Source organism: Neoarius graeffei, chromosome 25, assembly GCF_027579695.1.
Source record: "Neoarius graeffei isolate fNeoGra1 chromosome 25, fNeoGra1.pri, whole genome shotgun sequence".
NCBI lineage: Eukaryota > Metazoa > Chordata > Actinopteri > Siluriformes > Ariidae > Neoarius > Neoarius graeffei.
In genome coordinates, this window is record NC_083593.1 from 59,191,601 (window position 1) to 59,211,685 (window position 20,085).

The following is a 20,085-nucleotide window of genomic DNA, read 5'->3' on the forward strand; positions in this document are numbered from 1 at the left end:
GAACGGTGAGCAAAAACCCCAGAACCACACGGGGGGACCTAGTGAATGACCTGCAGAGAGCTGGGACCAAAGTAACAAAGGCTGCCATCAGTAACACACTATGCCGCCAGGGACTCAAATCCTGCGGTGCCAGACGTGTCCCCCTGCTTAAGCCAGTACATGTCCAGGCCCATCTGAAGTTTGCTAGAGAGCATTTGGATGATCCAGAAGAGGATTGGGAGAATGTCATATGGTCAGATGAAACCAAAATAGAACTTTTTGGTAAAACTCAACTTGTCGTGTTTGGAGGAGAAAGAATGCTGAGTTGCATCCAAAGAACACCATACCTACTGTGAAGCATGGGGGTGGAAACATCATGCTTTGGGGCTGTTTTTCTGCAAAGGGACCAGGACGACTGATCCGTGTAAAGGAAAGAATGAATGGGGCCATGTATCGTGAGATTTTGAGTGAAAACCTCCTTCCATCAGCAAAGGCATTGAAGATGAAACGTGGCTGGGTCTTTCAGCATGACAATGATCCCAAACACACCACCCGGGCAACGAAGGAGTGGCTTCGTAAGAAGCATTTCAAGGTCCTGGAGTGGCCTAGCCAGTCTCCAGATCTCAACCCCATAGAAAATCTTTGGAGGGAGTTGAAAGTCCGTGTTGCCCAGCGACAGCCCCAAAACATCACTGCTCTAGAGGAGATCTGCATGGAGGAATGGGCCAAAATACCAGCAACAGTGTGTGAAAACCTTGTGAAGACTTACAGAAAACGTTTGACCTCTGTCATTGCCAACAAAGGGTATATAACAAAGTATTGAGATGAACTTTTGTTATTGACCAAATACTTATTTTCCACCATAATTTGCAAATAAATTATTTAAAAATCAGACAATGTGATTTTCTGGATTTTTTTTCTCATTCTGTCTCTCATAGTTGAAGTGTACCTATGATGAAAATTACAGGCCTCTCTCATCTTTTTAAGTGGGAGAACTTGCACAATTGGTGACTGACTAAATACTTTTTTGCCCCACTGTAAAATAGGAAGGGAAAGAGAAGAAGAGAAGACACCACTTCTGATGCCGAGAGTACGCGCACTCTGAGTTGTGTTTTAGTGGCTGTTATCTATTATACTCTAAAGGCATTCGCTTACTGCTTGCATTTCACGTGATTGGCTCAAGATTTTCTATGAAGCTTTGTTAAAGCGTGCACCTGGTGTGCTCTGGTATGTGCAGGCGGATGCGTAGTTATGGAGAACTCAGGCACCCTGCTTATCACCAGCCAAGGCCACAGAAAGGCAATTACAGCACTGGAAAAACAACTTTTCTCAGTACACTAAGTCACTTGAGCTCACCATACAGAAACACAGAGAATAATAATGTTCATCCATTAAATTTCCCTCACATTTCCCCCCTTTTTATCCTATAGGATAATAATTGCTAAAAGAAAAGAAATGTACCCAATTTCAGTGATAAGAGTTCCCAGAAAGATTCGACTTAATACGTTATTGAGTGTACAGGGATAATGCTAAGGCTGTTTTTAAAAGACATAGACATCTTAAGTTAATGCTAGCAAGCCATATATATAGATCAGGAATAATAGAACAGGAAACAATCATAATGAAAGTGTTTTAAGTCAGGACTAGTTTCATGTCAGCTGTGCTGATGTCATCGAACGGTGGGTTATAGTCTTCGTGTGGGTTTGGAGACCAGTCAGGCAAGTCGTCTGAGTCTATTTTCACCATCTGGTAACCAATATTTGTCAGCTGCCTCTGAAACACAGACATACAACATTGACAGAAAACAGGGAGCAAACATAGCATCACAATCACTAAGCCCAGGACTGGTATGGTGGATAGAATCAGAGTCTTCCATCCACTGAACTAACACGATCAGCTGTCTTCAACTCCTCCATGTTCATCTGCTTGTAATTGTTCAGCAACCTTGCGCATCTTGTTCAGTGCCTCAATGATGTTACCGAGTTAACCCTTGCCCTTCTTGACGTGTATTGGTGCTCAGAGGGCGGGCACGCCCTATCAGCCCTCGTCCCACCTCACCGGGACTTGGAGGAAACTCGAAACCCTAAGACTTGTCTATCGGCTAGACACTGAAATACTCTTCCCTATTGAGGGTGCATACGTGATTGATGTGATACTTGCACTGTTCCATGTAGTGATGCCTTTCTTCCTCACGAGCTTTAGTCAGCGTCTGGTCACTTAGGCCTTCCTCTTCCTCCTGCTCAGCCAGTTCAGGAACCCTCCTGCAGTGGCTAGTGTGGATCCACGTCACCCTGCCTGTGACCTTCACTGCCATTGGGGTCGTGAGCAGGACCTGGAATGGACCATTCCACCGTAGCTTGTTCCACTTGGTTCGTCGAAAGTCCTTCACCACAATCCAATCTCCTGGTTGTAGATCCCTCAGCGGGTTTGGGAAGTGCTTCTTTTACCTGTTTGTGGATAGATTTCAAAGCAGAGGACAACGTTGCACAGTAATTCAACATTGCATTATCACACAGTGTGGTGTCCGGCAGTGTTCCTTGAGCTGGCCCTATCCCCGTGTTGGGTACTCGTCCAAACAAAATTTCAAATGGGCTTAACCCATGTTTAGGCCTAGTTTGCATCCTCATTTGTGTGAGTACTACAGGGAGGACCTTTTGTCCATCCTAGCCCTGTTTCTGCACAAGGTTTGCTTAGTTTATTTTTAAGTGACCCATTTTCCCTCTCTACTGCTCCCACATTGGCAGGATGGTAGGCACAATGTTGTTTCAGGTCTATCCCTAGGAATGCTCCTATTTTCTTTAGGGCTGCATTAACAAAGGGTGTTCCATTGTCACTTGAGATTTTGCTAGGTATACCTCACCTAGGAATTATATCTCTCAGGAGTGCTTTGACTACCACCTCTGAGTCTTGTTTAGCTGTGGGGAATACTTCAACCCATTTTGGAAACATGTCAACTATTACCAGGCAATACCTTTTCCCTTCACTAGGTGTCAGTTCAATAAAGTCCATTTGGAGGTGATCAAATGGTTTATCTGGTATTGGGTGTGCTGCTTGAGTTAGTTTGATACCTTGACCTGCATTATGTTGTGCACATATCAAGCATCGCTTGCAAAATTTCGCAGTATAGTTTGAAAACCCCTCTGTGAACCATCTCTTTGTTACTTCTGCTACCATCCCCCCTTTTGACACATGGGTGAGCCCATGTGCCAATTTTTCATAGAAAGGGAACATGTATTTTGCAGTGATGTGCGGTGAGGTTTGTGGCTTTTCAAAATCAGATTTTCAAATATGCACCAAAATATTTGCCAAATACCGATTAGTTTCATATCTCATAGCAGCATTCTTTACATAAGGTAGATTTGAAGGTACATATTTGGCCAAGGAAGAATGAAAAATGAATTGCGGTTCAGTAGCCTACCTCCAAAAAACACCACGGCGGACCACACAGGCCACACAGCGGGTACCATACACAGGACAAACCACACAGCACCACGGCGGATGCCACAGACAAAAAACACACGAACCACGGTGCTACAGACAGAACAGGCCACACAGCACCATGGCCGGTGCCACATACATCCATCGCAAGGCACAGCATCATGGCAGATGCTCTCTCACACACACACAAACACACAGGATTCGAACACTGGTTTTACCTTTACTTGTAAATGAAGTCCATGCACTGCTCCTTCTGGACGAAAATCTCTGTGACTTTGGCGTAGAAATCCTCCTTGTCTTTTTTTAGTTTTAAAAGTCTCTTAGTCTCAATGGTGATGATTGCCAGGGATGAAAGACGTCCGGTGCGATTACGACTGTACGTTTTGAGTCTTTTCAGAGCAGAGAATGACCTTTCCACGGACACTGTTGTAGCCGGTATAGTGAGGGCCAGTTGAAGTAACTTGGACTGGCTGTGACAATGTCAGGATTCAAACTCAGCCATCCATTCTTTATCATGTCCCATTTTCCTTGAAAGTCCAACTTTGAGAAACCTTTCAGTTGAGCTATTACATCCTCCATTGTTGCAGTCAATCGGAACAAGCCAACAACAGTCCAAATTAAACTTTATGTGACCACCAAACAAGAATAACTGAGCTCACGTACGCCCTCTGCGCTGCGGCAGAGCTACTGCCTGCCTCACCTCATGTCTTTTCAGTGCGGCTTTATGTCAAATTATTAACACTAAATAAGGCCAAGTTTACATTAGACCGTATCTGTCTCGTTTTCTTCGCGGATGCACTGTCCATTTACATTAAAACGCCTGGAAACGCCGGGAAACGGGAATCTGCCAGGGTCCACGTATTCAATCCAGATCGTGTCTGGTCCGGTGCTGTGTAAACATTGAGAATACGCGGATACGCTGTGCTGAGCTCTAGCTGGCGTCGTCATTGGACAACGTCACTGTGACATCCACCTTCCTGATTCGCTGGCGTTGGTCATGTGACGCGACTGCTGAAAAACGGCGCGGACTTCCGCCTTGTATCACCTTTCATTAAAGAGTATAAAAGTATGAAAATACTGCAAATACTGATGCAAATACTGCCCATTGTGTAGTTATGATTGTCTTTAGGCTTGCCATCCTTCCACTTGCAAGTGGTAAGTGACGCACATGCCCGATATGCACTGAGATCACACACACAGCGGCTCAGTCCCGAATCACTGCTCGTGCACTTCACTCGCGTGCTCTGTGAGCTGCGCAGGGCCGGAGTGCGCACCCTCCAGAGGGCACTCGCTGTTCAGGGCGGAGTGATTTGGAGCGCAGGATACCTGCGGAGCCGAGCGTATCTGTGTATTGGCGTTGCTGTGTGCACGCGAATCGTGTATTGGCGTTGCTGTGTGCACGCTAATCGTTTTAAAAACGTTAATCTGATGATCCGCTGATACGGTCTAATGTAAACCCCACCTTAGTGATACACATATGTAGAAAACATTACATATTATAAGAAAAGTGAGGACATATTATACACATGTCTACAATGTATAAAAAACATTTTAATACAGCATTACGTTGGTAGCATACACAGAGTAAGCAAAAGGCACGCACTCAACCCAGTTAACAAGGGATTGCGCAATCTGACGTGAGGCACGGCTTGGTGCTGCCTCACGTCGCTGCATATTCGCTGCAATTGAATAGGAAATAGGCAAATACGGCGATTTTGATCGCAAAAATTATTGAAATTATTTGAATCATACAGAAATGGCATATATAGCACAGATGATTGGACAAATCTTTATTGTTATCATTATTTACATTCATTACATCTCATGATGGCTGGATGATGACCGGTGAGGCCCTGCCTCACCTGCCGCCCCTGACCGCACGTCAGTGGTATTTTGGTAGACAGGGACGGCCCAAGGGACAAACCCAGACCAAGTTTGCAAAGATACAGCCTGCCTGTTTCCAGACTCGTCTCTTGTCCTGGGTGGCAGTGCTCTGAAGGTCCGCTAGCTGTAAACAGGGGATAGAAACCTGAGGAAAGGCAAGGTTAGAGGGTGAACTGGAAGTTGAGGCTGCACACTTAGCTGCCGCGTCTGCCCTGTCATTTACTTGAGACAAAAGATCAGTATTGTTAGTATGGGCAGCACACTTACACACAGCAATGGCTCTAGGGAGTAGAATAGCATCCAACAACTCAGAGACCAGTTTATGATGTGCAATGGGAGATCCTGTGATAGTGAGGAAATTTCTGTTTCCAAATGGTGCCAAAATCGTGCACAATGCCAAATGCATACCTACTGTCCGTAAAAATATTGACAGATTGCCCTGCCGCCAATTTGCATGCCTCAGTGAGGGCACAGAGCTCTGCAGCCTGCGCCAACAGGTTTGAGGGCAGACACGACGCCTTGAGGACCTCGTGATCTGAAACTACGGCAAAACCTACTTTGTTCTTTCCCATCTCTGGAGGCTGAACCATCCACATAGAGGATCATGTCTGGATTTTCCAAAGGGTCGCTCTTTAAGTCTGCCCTGGGGAAACAAAAATCATTAGTGAAAGCAACACAGTCATGTGGCTCTCCATCATCCTCTGTAGGGAGAAGAGAGGCAGGATTCAGAACAGTACAACGTTTCACAATGATGTTAGGCACATCAAGTATGACAGTGTTATACTTCAACCATCTCTGTGCTGACAAATGTGATGTCTTTTTCTCCAACAGAAGCAGGGAGACAGCATGTGGGACCAAAAGGGTGAGGTTAGAATACCCCACAATATTTCTGGAGGCAGTTATCGCCTTTTCAGCTGCAGCAACTGCACGCAGGCAAACAGGAAGTCCAGCCGCCACTGGATCCAGCCTGCTGGAGAAGTAGGCTACAGGTCTCAATCTACCCCTGTGTTTCTGCAAAAGAACAGAGGTCATGAAACCCTTCTTTTCATCTACAGTTTGAACAAATGGTTTATTGGGGTTAGGCAATCCCAGTGTGGGTGTGGTCTGCAGAGCGCTCTTTAGGGACATCAGGCGCGCCCGGGACAGCCGCAGCATCGACTGCTTGCAGATCTTGGACAAACCTCCACTCATCGGGCTGGGACGGTTTTCTTGCCTTCTTAACTGGGGAAATAGGAGTGCGCACTGGAGAGTCCTGGCAAGGGACAATTACACCTGCCTTCAGCAACGAATCAAAGACTGGTCTTATACCTGCGATTGCTTCTGGTTTGGGTGGGTACTGGGTCTGTCTAGGCCTGAAATCTGATTTGGGGGTGATCACCACTGGTTCAGCATTCTTTATTAGGCCCACATCATGTTTACCCTTCGCTCAAACGGAATTTGGAACTCCCGCCAATTTGGGGTGCACCTCTGCTGGAGTTATGCCTGTGGAAACAGAGACAAACAGGCCACTATGGCCGGGGTCCCCAGGATCCCGGTCATCAGTGGCTAATATTACGCTGCGCTTAACATGCACACACATAGCATGACTTTGTTTGTAGACCCCAAGCTTTTGGCAAAACAACACACTAGGGTCCTCTGTTTTGGACCATTCATTGTCATTGACTGTGCACTTCTTGACCCATTTCCCCATGTCTTTCCAATGATCGGCTCGTGGCTTTGCTAATGAGACATGAGGTATAGAATTAATGATGTCAAAAAATCATGCTGGCAGCAGTTGACCTCAGAGTCCTCTGACACAAGGCCGCGCATTACGTGTTTGAGAACACTGCGATGAACATTGATGCAGTTGTTCGGACAACAAGTAAGATGGACCTGCACAGTGCAATAATGTTTAGACCAATATGTAGTTTTGAGGGTCAATCTTTCACGTGTGTGGGGGTCTGCAAACCAAGTCTTTTCAAACTCCACATCTTGCCCTTGGTGAACATGTGCTGTACAATGCAAATCTTCCTCTTTCATATCTGTGTCAACTGATGAGGTGTTCAAGTGTGCGAGCTGTACAAGGTGTTTGGGAGTTTGTGTGAGTTGATCTGAGCAGAGCCGCCAGACATACACATACAGGGGGCTTCCAAACCCATACTGCACACCGCACATTTCACTTACTTCAATAGTTAGTCCATCTGGAGTGGATGTGAGATTTACTCCTAATTTGCACATTAAATCACATGCTAACAAATTTACTGGACATGTATGTGAGATGAGAAATGAATGGGAGATAACTATTCCTCCCTCGCTTTCACACGGGAGGTTGACTGAGAAAGTTTCGGTTACAGGTCGTCCTGAGATGCCCATTGTCTGAATAGAAATTGTGCTGAGCGGTGGGTTTACTGGAAGTACCCCATATTGTATGACTGAGTGTCCTGCTCCAGAATCTACTAAAAAAAAAAAAATCAACACATGCCCACACACAGTGAGGGGCATACAAGGGAGTTTAGAGAAGGGAGTAGTTGTGTATTTTAACAAACTTAATGCAACTTCAGGTGTGTCTATCTGGACTGGTGTATTGGGCGTTTCTGTGTAGTCTTGCTGTTGCATGCAGGTGCTGCTACTAATGTGTTTAACGTTATGTGAATGCTTCTGTCTATATGTATGTGTATCATCAGGTGTGTGTGTGTTACTTCCACTGTTCTCTGTGTGGGGCCCACTCCCGGAGTCCACCCATCAGTCTGCTTTGCTGTACTCCTCACAGGGCCTCTGCCTGATACTGTGGAGACAATCTCGAGCAATGTGTCCCTTCTGATTGCAGTTGTAGCAGGTTGCGCCTTTTATCCAGGACGAGTCACTCCAGGTCGTCCTGTCTCGGCCCCTACCTCGACCTCTTCCTCTTCTTCTTCCTCTTTGTCCAGGCTGAACAGTCTGGAAAAGAGTGAGAGTGGCGGCGTGTAGGTCTTGGTCTCTTTGTGCCGACTTTGTCTTCTCCTTCTCTTTCAGTAGCTTTTCTGCATGCACAGCGTACTGCTCGATCTTGGTGAGGCTCAGGAGTGCCCTCCACTGCAGCCAGGGTCATGGGCCTGGTCAGGCCACTGTGTTTTTTTCTCATGCGCGGCGGTGAGACGGGCGAGAAACGCTGACACCACTTCACCATCTTCTTGCTTACACATACTGATCTTAGTCATGTCTATGTTCAAGGGAAAAGTACTGTCCAGACGAGCACAGAGAGCAGTGATGGTATCTCTATACTCACCATTGCCAGCCGCGCTCCAGTCTGGTGTAGTCATTCGCTGGTCAGCTTCCGGCCACTCTTTGGAAACTTTGTTCCAATCTATACCCATCTTGATCATGAGCAGGCGGCGAAGTTCATGGGTGGTTGATTGGAATTCTCTGCAAAATATCAACAGCTCATTACCAAATCTCTTTCCTCCTACCTCTCTCACATTGGGAAGAGAAGCCATGCTTTCCTTCATGTCACCTGTCGCCTAGGGTCTGTGGACTAGAATCACGCTGTCAGCTCCAATCACTTCCACCATTGGAAGATGAAGGACTTCAGACTTTAGGTTACGGCCTTGTGGACCCACTGGTGAGCACGTGGTCAGGTCCAGGAGGGTGTCTTTTCCATCGCCATATGCAAGACTGGATCTCGTGTGTGACAGAGAAGCGCTGAGAGGCGCTGATGCTGGAGGCGGCTGGTAGGCTGGGAGAGATTCCAGAGGCTCAGTTTTTTTTTGTCTCGACTTCTCCCCCTTTCTGTGGGTGAGGCGCTTGTGGGAGTGATGCTCCGCCTTGCTGAGGAGGCAGTGTGTGTCAGGGTGGTGGGGCAGACTCCAGGTCAGGGTCCATCTGAAATTTCAAACACTGAGAAGAGGGTGAGAGCCCTGCCTGTCGTTTCTCTCTTTTGTACTCTCTCCTAAGTGTTTCTTCTTTCCATGCAGAAAACGCCCTCCAGTCCCCTAAGAACTTAACATTATCTGCAGACTCTTCTTTTCCCTTCTGTTTCAATGTTTCTCCTAACTGTCCTATCTGCCTGGGACTAAAACTGCCCTTCTCAGGGAATTCTAAGTCCTTTACCCATATGTCAAACTGTGCCAAACAATGCTCGCCATACGAGGTTTTCATAAACTGGATGTTTGGGCTGTCATAGGAACATCCAATTCTTATTATAGCACATGCAGCTTCAGGCTTACTTGCTTTTTCTTTTCTTTCCCTAACTTGCCGTTTTTGTTCCCCATTGTACCCTGTTATATCAATAGGTTATGACAAAAATGGCTGAGTTTTTACTAGGATCACAAGAAGAGCAAGTTGGACTATGTCCAAAAATGTGACACAATAATCCTTTAGGTGTGTTCTTATTAGTAAACAATTTATCTGACATTTGCCTTAAACTAAAGTAGGTATCATTTAGCACAACAACCTCAAAGACAACTCACGCATGTGTACAAAAGCTGTTTCTCTGTTTCAGAATTTGGAGGACAGTACTCTGTTAATTCATCAATATTTTGCGTGCACACCGGTGTGTCTTTGCTCACTTCGCGATCGAACCTCTCTATCCCGTTCCCCCGACGGGCCAGTTGTTCACACAGAACAAAGGGAGCAAGATTCAATTCCTACGAATCGCTGTACGTGAATCCATCTAAACACGCACCCGTATTTCCCCTCCTCAAGTAGGCGAGCGATTACCCAGTCGTCACTTAGGTGGATAATTCTCTTACACAACCCAATAAACTACTCACGGTTTATTGTCTCAAAATTGTGTTTTATCCGTTTTGGCAAACATATTGATGGTACCACAGCTTAGCAGTCCTCCTGGGCTCGGACAAACTTCTGTCCATCTATTATATCAGTCTTCATTGACTAGGACAATCTCTGTCCATCTCTTATATCATTCTTTAAATACTGTTTCCACTAATTTCTTTACACAAGAATGCAAAGTTATCACTTACTGGTTTGGTGAGCCCTGATGGCCTGGTCTCTCATCCAAGTTCTCAGCTCCACACCGTAGCCTTGGGAGTGTTCTGCCGTCCGAGGATCAGACGCATAGAGCCCACCCAGGGGACGCCAAATTGTAATGGAAATTTCTAATAAACACTTCAGAACACTTAGCAGTCGTCTTTTCAGTTATTTATTATAGTAGATCATATAAACAGATATATAAAATAGGAAGGGAAAGAGAAGAAGAAAAGAAGAGAAGACACCACTTCTGATGCTGAGAGTACGCACACTCTGAGTTGTGTTTTAGTGGTTGTTATCTATTATACTCTAAAGGCATTCGCTTTACTGCTTGCATCTTCACGTGATTGGCTCAAGATTTTCTATGAAGCTTTGTTAAAGCGTGCACCTGGCGTGATCTGGTATGTGCAGGCGGATGCGTAGTTATGGAGAACTCAGGCACCCTGCTTATCACCAGCCAAGGCCACAGAAAGGCGATTACAGCACTGGAAAAACAGCTTTTCTCAATACACTAAGTCACTTGAGCTCAACATACAGAAACACAGAGAATAATAATGTTCATCCATTAAATTTCCCTGACACCTCTCTCCACTGGTTATTGGTGATATTCCGCATCAATTTTAAAATTTTGTTGTTTGCTTTTAAAGCCTTGCATGATCTCACTCCAAAATAATATCTGTGACCTTTGTCATCCCGACTCGGCACCGATATCACTGGGGTCATCCAGACAACTACTCCTTGTAGTTCCCAGATCTTAGCTGAAGTCTTTGGGTGATAGGGCTTTTTCAGTTGTTGTCCTTAGCCTTTGAAATGATCTTCCTCTCCACATAAGGTCTTCTTTCTTTATTAAAATTTTTAAAACACATCTTAAGACCCACTCTTTTTTCTTCCGCCTTTTATTGTGTGTAATTGTGAATTAGAATGCTTAATCATCCTCCACATTGAAAGGAGTCAGTTGAGGTGGTTCGAGCACCTTGTTAGGATGCCCCCTGGACACCTCCCAGGGGAGGTTCTTTGGGCATGCCCCACTGGGAGGAAACCCCGGGGCAGACCCAGGACACGCTGAAGAGATTACATCTCTTGGCTGGCCTGGGAACGGCTCGGTATTCCCCTGGAATTGCTGGTGGAGGTGGCCGGGGCTAGGGAAGTCTGGGCTGCTCTGCTTAGGCTGCTACCCCCGTGACCCAGACAAGCGGCAGAAAACGGATGGATGGATCATCTGTTTTTGCACTATTGTTGGTACTGTGTTCATTGTATGCCTTTTTTACAGCACTTTGGATCAACACTTGTTGTTTTAAATGTGCTTTATAAATAAATTTGATTTGACTTGACGACAATCATCATGATAACTTTAGGACTGCAGTTGACATGAACAGTTTTACACTTAAGTCTCCATCAATAAACAGTTTATAGCTTCAACAAAACAGACTTCTTGTTAAACTATAATGAATTTCCTGGTGACACAGTTGTACTTTGTGACTCTACAGGACACAGTTATAGAAGAGAGTTCTTTATAATCAAGCTATCTGTTATCACCCAGATGGGGATGGGTTCCCTTTAGAGTTTGGTTCCTCTCGAGGTTTCTTCCTCGTGTTGTCTGAGGTAGTTTTTTCTCTCCGCTGTCACCTTTGGCTTGATCATTAGGGATAAATGTAATAAATTCACATGTTTAAAATTTATATCCAGAATTTATATGTTTCTGTAAAGCTGCTTTGTGACAATCTTTATTGATAAAAGTGCTATGCAGATAAAATTGAATTGAAGATAGATGTAGAATATGAATGTAAATGCTCTTCATTTTAATTTCAAATATTTTAATATATCCTCAAAGGTCTGTAGAGTGGGTGTCATGTAGGTGTAAGTCAAATTCAAATGATAAATCAAAAGATTTGTGGAAAATCCAAATAGAATATTATCCATATTCAGCTCTGTGCTATGCAGTTCTTTAAGTTCATTTAGAGAATTCAAATAACATGAGTGCTATATCTTTCATTAAGAAAAAACATCTATTTGAAATTTACATAAAAAATTCCACCTTTTTATCACTGGATGAAAATTCTAAACTCAGAATCTTCTTAGGGCGGCACGGTGGTGTAGTGGTTAGCGCTTTCGCCTCACAGCAAGAAGGTCCTGGGTTCGAGCCCCGGGGCCGGCGAGGGCCTTTCTGTGTGGAGTTTGCATGTTCTCCCCGTGTCTGCGTGGGTTTCCTCCGGGTGCTCCGGTTTCCCCCACAGTCCAAAGACATGCAGGTTAGGTTAACTGGTGACTCTAAATTGAGCGTAGGTGTGAATGTGAGTGTGAATGGTTGTCTGTGTCTATGTGTCAGCCCTGTGATGACCTGGCGACTTGTCCAGGGTGTACCCCGCCTTTCGCCCGTAGTCAGCTGGGATAGGCTCCAGCTTGCCTGCGACCCTGTAGAAGGATAAAGCGGCTAGAGATAATGAGATGAGATGAGATGAATCTTCTTAGGAGAAGAGGATAAAACATTAGAGCTACTCAGTTTGTTTTAATGTATCATAAGATAAGAGAGAAGACAAAATTAAAATGACAAGGTGCAGATAACATTCTCTCCTCATCTTAATCTCAACTAATTAGTAGTTCTTTTACTCCTATTTAGGGCCCGAGCCCTATGGGCGAAGGCCCTATTGTTCTTGTAAGAGTTCACTATTATTAGGGCCTGAGCCCTATGGGCGAAGGCCCTATTGTTCTTGTAAGAGTTCACTATTATTATTCTTCCGTCTTCTTCTTCTTCCGTCTTCTTCTTCTTCTTCTTTATTTTTCTCCGCTGTTGGGCCATTTTCGGGGCGCTTGCCATGGGCGAAAACGCACGAAATTTGGCACCAGTTCCGAGAATTGCCACCGCTACTCAGAACCAGAAGCCCAAACTTGGCCGGGGCTCAGGGCCTCCATAGCGCCCCCTAAGTCGTTGTGATTTTGGCCTCCCGCATTAAGGTGCCTGGTTGCCATATAGTTTGCAGTAGTGGCATGCAATTTGGTACGCCTATGTATCTCACTAAGCCGGACAAAAATGTAATGCCAATGCATTAGCCACGCCCAACAGGAAGTGAGGTAATTTCACTTTTGTGCGAAATGCATGGCCACGAAGACGGCGCAACTCCTCCTAGACCGTTCATAGGAATGTCACCAAAATTGATACACGTCGTCTACAGACATGGCTGACAAAAGTTACTAAATACGTTTCACGTAGGATTAACCGTTCAGAAGTTATACGTCAATCAATTTTCGATGCAAAATTTTACATGCTTAAAAATTCATAACAAATCTTCTGATTGCTCAAAACTGCTCGTACTTCACACGCAAATCACTCATTGGGCTTCTGATATGTTATCCAATTTCTGTGATATTTCGCCACTGGGGGCGCTATTTTTGGGCAAAAATTCCAATCTTTCCTCAATTTTGGTCAAACTTCACGGCCACCCTCTTACTACCTCCCATGTCATGTATACCACGTTTTGGAAATTTTCGTCCATGGGGGGCGCTGTTTTTGGCCGACGCAATTGCTCCAAAACGGGTTTTTGGTAAATAATTCCATAATGCTTTTCCTTCACACCACTTCCTTGTGATAGTACGTTGCTGTTGTAGACACTTATTTTTCCAACTCATAATCGCTCATGTACAGCATAGCGCCACCTACTGACATGGGAAAAACCAAAAAATTTATTCTTCAAAAATCTATATCTCATCTTCTATTTACTCAATTGTCATCAAACTTCATAGGCAAACTCTTCTTAGATCACCTGACGTCTACGCCAAATTTTGTGCACTTTCGCCCCTGGGGGTGCTGGTTATGGCAAAATTGATATTGCAGCTTCTGATTTGTCAAACTTGCCAAGCAAACTCTTTACAAGACCCTTATTGGGGCGCTTGCCATGGTCGACAACGCACGAAATTTGGCTCCTTTTTCTTAGACTGCCACCGCTACTGAGAACCAGAAGCCCAGATCCAGGCGGGCCTCAGGGCCTCTATAGCGCCCCCTAACTCATTGTGATTTTGGCCTCCCGCATTAAGGTGCCTGGTTGCCATGTAGTTTGTAGTAGTGGCATGCCATTTGGTACGCATATGTATCTCACTAAGCCGGACAAAAATGTAATGCCAATGCATTAGCCACGCCCAACAGGAAGTGAGGTAATTTCACTTTTGTGCGAAATGCATGGCCACGAAGACGGCGCAACTCCTCCTAGACCGTTCATAGGAATGTCACCAAAATTGATAGACATCATCTACAGAGATGGCTGACAAAAGTTACTAAATAGGTTTCACGTAGCATAAACCGTTCAGAAGTTATACGTCAATCAATTTTCAATGCAACATTTTACATGCTTAAAAATTCATAACAAATCTTCTACTTGCTCAAAACTGCTCATACTTCACACGCAGATCACTCATTGGGCTTCTGACATGTTACCCACTTTCTGTGATATTTCGCCACTGGGGGCGCTATTTTTGGGCAAAAATTCCAGTCTTTCCTCAAATTTGGTCAAACTTCACGGCCACCCTCTTCCTACCTCCCATGTCATGTATACCACATTTTGGGAATTTTCGTCCATGGGGGGCGCTGTTTTTGGCCGACGCAATTGCTCCAAAACGGGTTTTTGGTAAATAATTCCATAATGCTTTTCCTTTACACCACTACCTTGTGATAGTGCGTTGCTGTTGTAGACACTTATTTTTCCAACTCATAATCGCTCATGTGCAGCATAGCGCCACCTACTGACATGGGAAAAACCAAAAATTTTATTCTTCAAAAATCTATATCTCATCTTCTATTTACTCAATTGTCATCAAACTTCATATGCAAACTCTTCATAGCTCACCTGACATGTTCGCCTAATTTTGTGCACTTTCACCCCTGGGGGTGCTGGTTATGGCAAAAATGATATTGCAGCTTCTGATTTGTCAAACTTGGCAAGCAAACTCTTTACAAGACCCTTATTAGGGCGCTATTATTATTAGGGCCCGAGCACCGTACAGTGCGAGACCCTATCGTTGCCATGTGTCCAATTCTGTTCTTTGTCGCCATTGCGGTAGTAATGTCTCTTGCCGAAGAAGCTGTGGAAGGTTTTTCGCGGGGACGCATGCCCCCGCCCCCCTTGGCCGCTGGCGCGAGGGCCCGTCGAGGCCGCTTGCGGCTTTAATTCTTCTTCTTCCGTCTTCTTCTTCTTCTTCCGTCTTCTTCTTCTTCTTTATTTTTCTCCGCTGTTGGGCCATTTTCGGGGCGCTTGCCATGGGCGAAAACGCACGAGATTTGGCACCAGTTCCGAGAATTGCCACCGCTACTCAGAACCAGAAGCCCAAACTTGGCCGGGGCTCAGGGCCTCTATAGCGCCCCCTAAGTCGTTGTGATTTTGGCCTCCCGCATTAAGGTGCCTGGGTGCCATGTAGTTTGTAGTAGTGGCATGCCGTTTGGTACGCGTATGTATCTCACTAAGCCGGACAAAAATGTAATGCCAATGCATTAGCCACGCCCAACAGGAAGTGAGGTAATTTCACTTTTGTGCGAAATGCATGGCCACGAAGACGGCGCAACTCCTCCTAGACCGTTCTTAGGAATGTCACCAAAATTGATACACATCATCTACAGACATGGCTGACAAAAGTTACTAAATAAGTTTCACGTAGGTTAAACCGTTCAGAAGTTATACGTCAATCAATTTTCGATGCAAAATTTTACATGCTTAAAAATTCATAACAAATCTTCTGATTGCTCAAAGCTGCTCATACTTCACACGCAAATCACTCACTGGGCTTCTGACATGTTACCCAATTTCTGTGATCTTTCGCCACTGGGGGCGCTATTTTTGGGCAAAAATTCCAATCTTTCCTCAAATTTGGTCAAACTTCACGGCCACCCTCTTACTACCTCCCATGTCATGTATACCACATTTTGGAAATTTTCGTCCATGGGGGGCGCTGTTTTTGGCCGACGCCATTGCTCCAAAACGGGTTTTTGGTAAATAATTCCATAATGCTTTTCCTTCACACCACTAAATCAAATCAAATCAAATCAAGTTTATTTGTACAGCGCTTTTAACAATAAACATTGTCGCAAAGCAGCTTTACAGAATTTGAACGACTTAAAACATGAGCTAATTTTATCCCTAATCTATCCCCAATGAGCAAGCCTGTGGCGACGGTGGCAAGGAAAAACTCCCTCAGACGACATGAGGAAGAAACCTCGAGAGGAACCAGACTCAAAAGGGAACCCATCCTCATTTGGGCAACAACAGACAGCCTGACTATAATATTAACAGTTTTAACAGGTATAACCCTCAACTGTCCTCATGGGGCCGTCCTTCACAGGAGTGGGGCGATAAAACTCCGACCAGACACAGGGCACCAGGATGGATCAAGCAGGTCCGAGGGGCAGAAGAGGCCAGCATCTCAATCCCAGGATCAACATGTAACTCAGAGGGACAGATGGGGGGGGAGAGAAAGAAAACACGTTGTTAGGTATGCCCTAAAAATGACAAGTATTAAATCTGTGTGGTAGGCTCGCAGAGACGAGAGTCTTTACATCAGGCATGACGCACAATGGCATGTTAATATGGTAAAAAATATATCATGACCTGCTCTGGCTGGATGCTTGATTGGGTGATGGGAGCACACTCCTCAGCAATGATGAGATGCAGATGGGACCCTTAGGCCTGGCCAAGACAATTCAGTTACATTTCACCGGGTCTGGGACATGCGACAGAACGTCTGACGGCCGATTCCCTGCAGGCTACGATAGCCAGTCGAGGTCCCCACCGTCTCCACCAAAAGATTTCCTGTTGACTCCATGTAACTCAGAGGGACAGATTTGGGGTGGGGGGGGGGAGAGAAAGAAAACACAGGTGGTTAGGTATGCCCAATGTCACCTGAATAAGTAGGAACAGTATACATATTGCACCGAGTACAAGCAGGGACTCCGGCAACTAACTATGACAGCATAACTAAAAGGAGAGAGCCAGAAGGTAACACAGGCATGAGGGAGCCCCGGGACATAAAGCAGCCAGCCACTGCACCGTCAACAAACTCGAGTGAGCAAGCGAGTGGGGACTGACAGCATCCATACATCCCAGTTTACCAAAACACTCTATGTCTGAGGACCCTCCAGATCTACTCCTTTACCTCATAAACACCATTAACAAAAGGCTTGACTAAACAGATATGTTTTCAGCCTAGACTTAAATGCTGAGACTGTGTCTGATTCCCGAACATTACTTGGAAGGCTGTTCCATAACAGTGGGGCTTTGTAAGAAAAGGCTCTGCCCCCTGATGTAGCCTTCACTATACGAGGTACCAGCAGATAGCCTGCACCTTTTGATCTAAGTAGGCGTGGCGGGTCATAGAGGAGCAGAAGTTCACTCAGGTACTGTGGTGCGAGACCATTTAGTGCTTTAAAGGTCAATAGTAGTATTTTATAATCAATACGAAATTTGATTGGGAGCCAATGCAGTGTAGATAAGACAGGCATGATGTGGTCATATTTTCTAGTTCTAGTAAGGACTCTTGCGGCGGCATTTTGAACTAACTGGAGCTTGTTTATGCACTTATTGGAACATCCAGACAGTAAGGCATTACAATAATCCAACCTGGAGGTAACGAAAGCATGGACTAGTTTTTCTGCATCATGCAATGACATTAAATTTCTTATCTTTGCAATATTTCTGAGATGAAAGAAAGCTATCCGGGTGATGTTATCAATGTGAGTTTCGAATGAAAGACTGGGGTCAATAATCACTCCGAGGTCTTTTACTGCTGCACGTGAAGAAACAGAAATGTCATCCAGAGTTACTGTGTAATCAGAAAACTTACTTCTAGCTTTATGTGGTCCTAGCACAAGTACTTCAGTCTTGTCAGAGTTAAGCAGAAGGAAATTTATAAGCATCCAGTGTCTAATGTCCTTAACACATTCCTCAATTTTATTAAGCTGGTGTCTCTCATCAGGTTTTGCAGAGACATACAACTGTGTGTCATCAGCATAACAGTGGAAACTAATACAATGTTTACGAATAATATCGCCCAAAGGTAACATATATAGAGAAAAAAGCAGTGGACCCAAGACAGAACCTTGTGGAACACCAAACTTTACCTCGGTACGTCTAGAAATATCACCATTTATATCGACATACTGATAATGATCAGTTAGATAAGACCTGAGCCAGGAGAGGGCCATTCCCTTAACTCCCACAACATTTTCTAGTCTATCCAGAAGAATGGAATGATCAATGGTATCAAATGCTGCACTAAGGTCAAGCAACACAAGTAGCGAGACACAGCCCTGATCAGACGCCAACAGTAGGTCGTTTACTACTTTAACCAGTGCTGTCTCTGTGCTATGATGAGGTCTAAATCCTGACTGATACATTTCATGGATGTTATTCCTATGTAAATATGAGCATAACTGCTGTGCCACAGCTTTTTCAAGGATCTTGGAGATAAAGGGGAGGTTTGATATTGGCCGATAATTGGACAGCTGACAGGGATCAAGGTCAGGTTTTTTAATCAGGGGTTTGATAACTGCTAGTTTAAAGGATTTGGGTACATAGCCAATCATAAGAGAAGAATTTATTATTTTTAGAAGCGGTTCAATTACTCCAGGCATTATCTGTTTGAATAGATGTGTCGGTAAGGGATCTAGTATGCAAGTTGAGGCTTTTGATGTAGAGATTAATGAGAGTAATTCAGTTTCTTTTAGGGGAGTAAAACATTCTAACTGATGATCTGATACAGTTATATTGTTAACTACAAGTTCACTTTCATTGTCTAACCTTAAATTAGTAGTTTGAATTTTTTGTCGGATATTCTCAATTTTGTCATTAAAAAAATTCATGAAGTCGTTGCTACTACATACTGCAGGTGTGCATGTGTTGATAGTGGACTTATTCCTGGTTAATTTTGCTACAGTATTAAATAGGAATCTAGGATTATTTTTGTTATCTTCTATTAGGGAGGAGAGATATGTTGATCTCGCAGCACTAAGAGCTTTTTTATACTTCAGGAAGCTCTCCTTCCACGCCAATTTGAACACTACCAATTTTGTTTGACGCCATTTACGTTCCAATTTTCGAGTGGTCTGTTTTAATGTGCGAGTGTCATCATTATACCAGGGTGCTAATTTTTTGTCTCTGACCATTTTCCTTTTTAGAGGAGCTACATTATCTAAAGTATGGCGGAATGTTGACTCTAAGCATTCAGTTGCCTGATCGAGTTCTGCAGGGGCTGACAGTGACCCAATCAAAGTTGATAACTCTGGGAGATCATTTATAAAGCTCTGTGCAGTAGTTGACGTGAAAGTACGTTTAATACAGTAGCGTGGTGAGGTGCATATATTATTACTCAGACATATTTTGAATGAGATGAGACAATGATCTGAGATAACTTCAGACTGTGGAAGTATGACTATATTGTCTACGTTTAATCTGAATGTTAGTATTAGATCAAGGGTGTGACCACCATTATGGGTCGGTCCTATGACATTCTGCTTAATCCCGACTGAATCTAAGATGGACACAAACGCTGTTTTTAAAGGGTCTTCTGGGTTATCAAAGTGAATATTAAAATCTCCGACAACTAAAGCTTTGTCTAAGGAAATAACCAAATCTGAGATAAAATCTGCAAATTCAGAAAGAAACTCAGAATATGGCCCCGGGGGCCTGTAAATAATAAGCAATGGAATTAACTGGGTAGACTTATTTTTTGAGGCTACATACATTATATGAGTATGAAGAACTTCAAATGTATTAAATTTATAACCAGGTTTGTGTGTTACACCTAGATAATCGTTATAAATAACCGCGACGCCTCCTCCTCTGCCAGTTAGACGAGGCTGGTGTA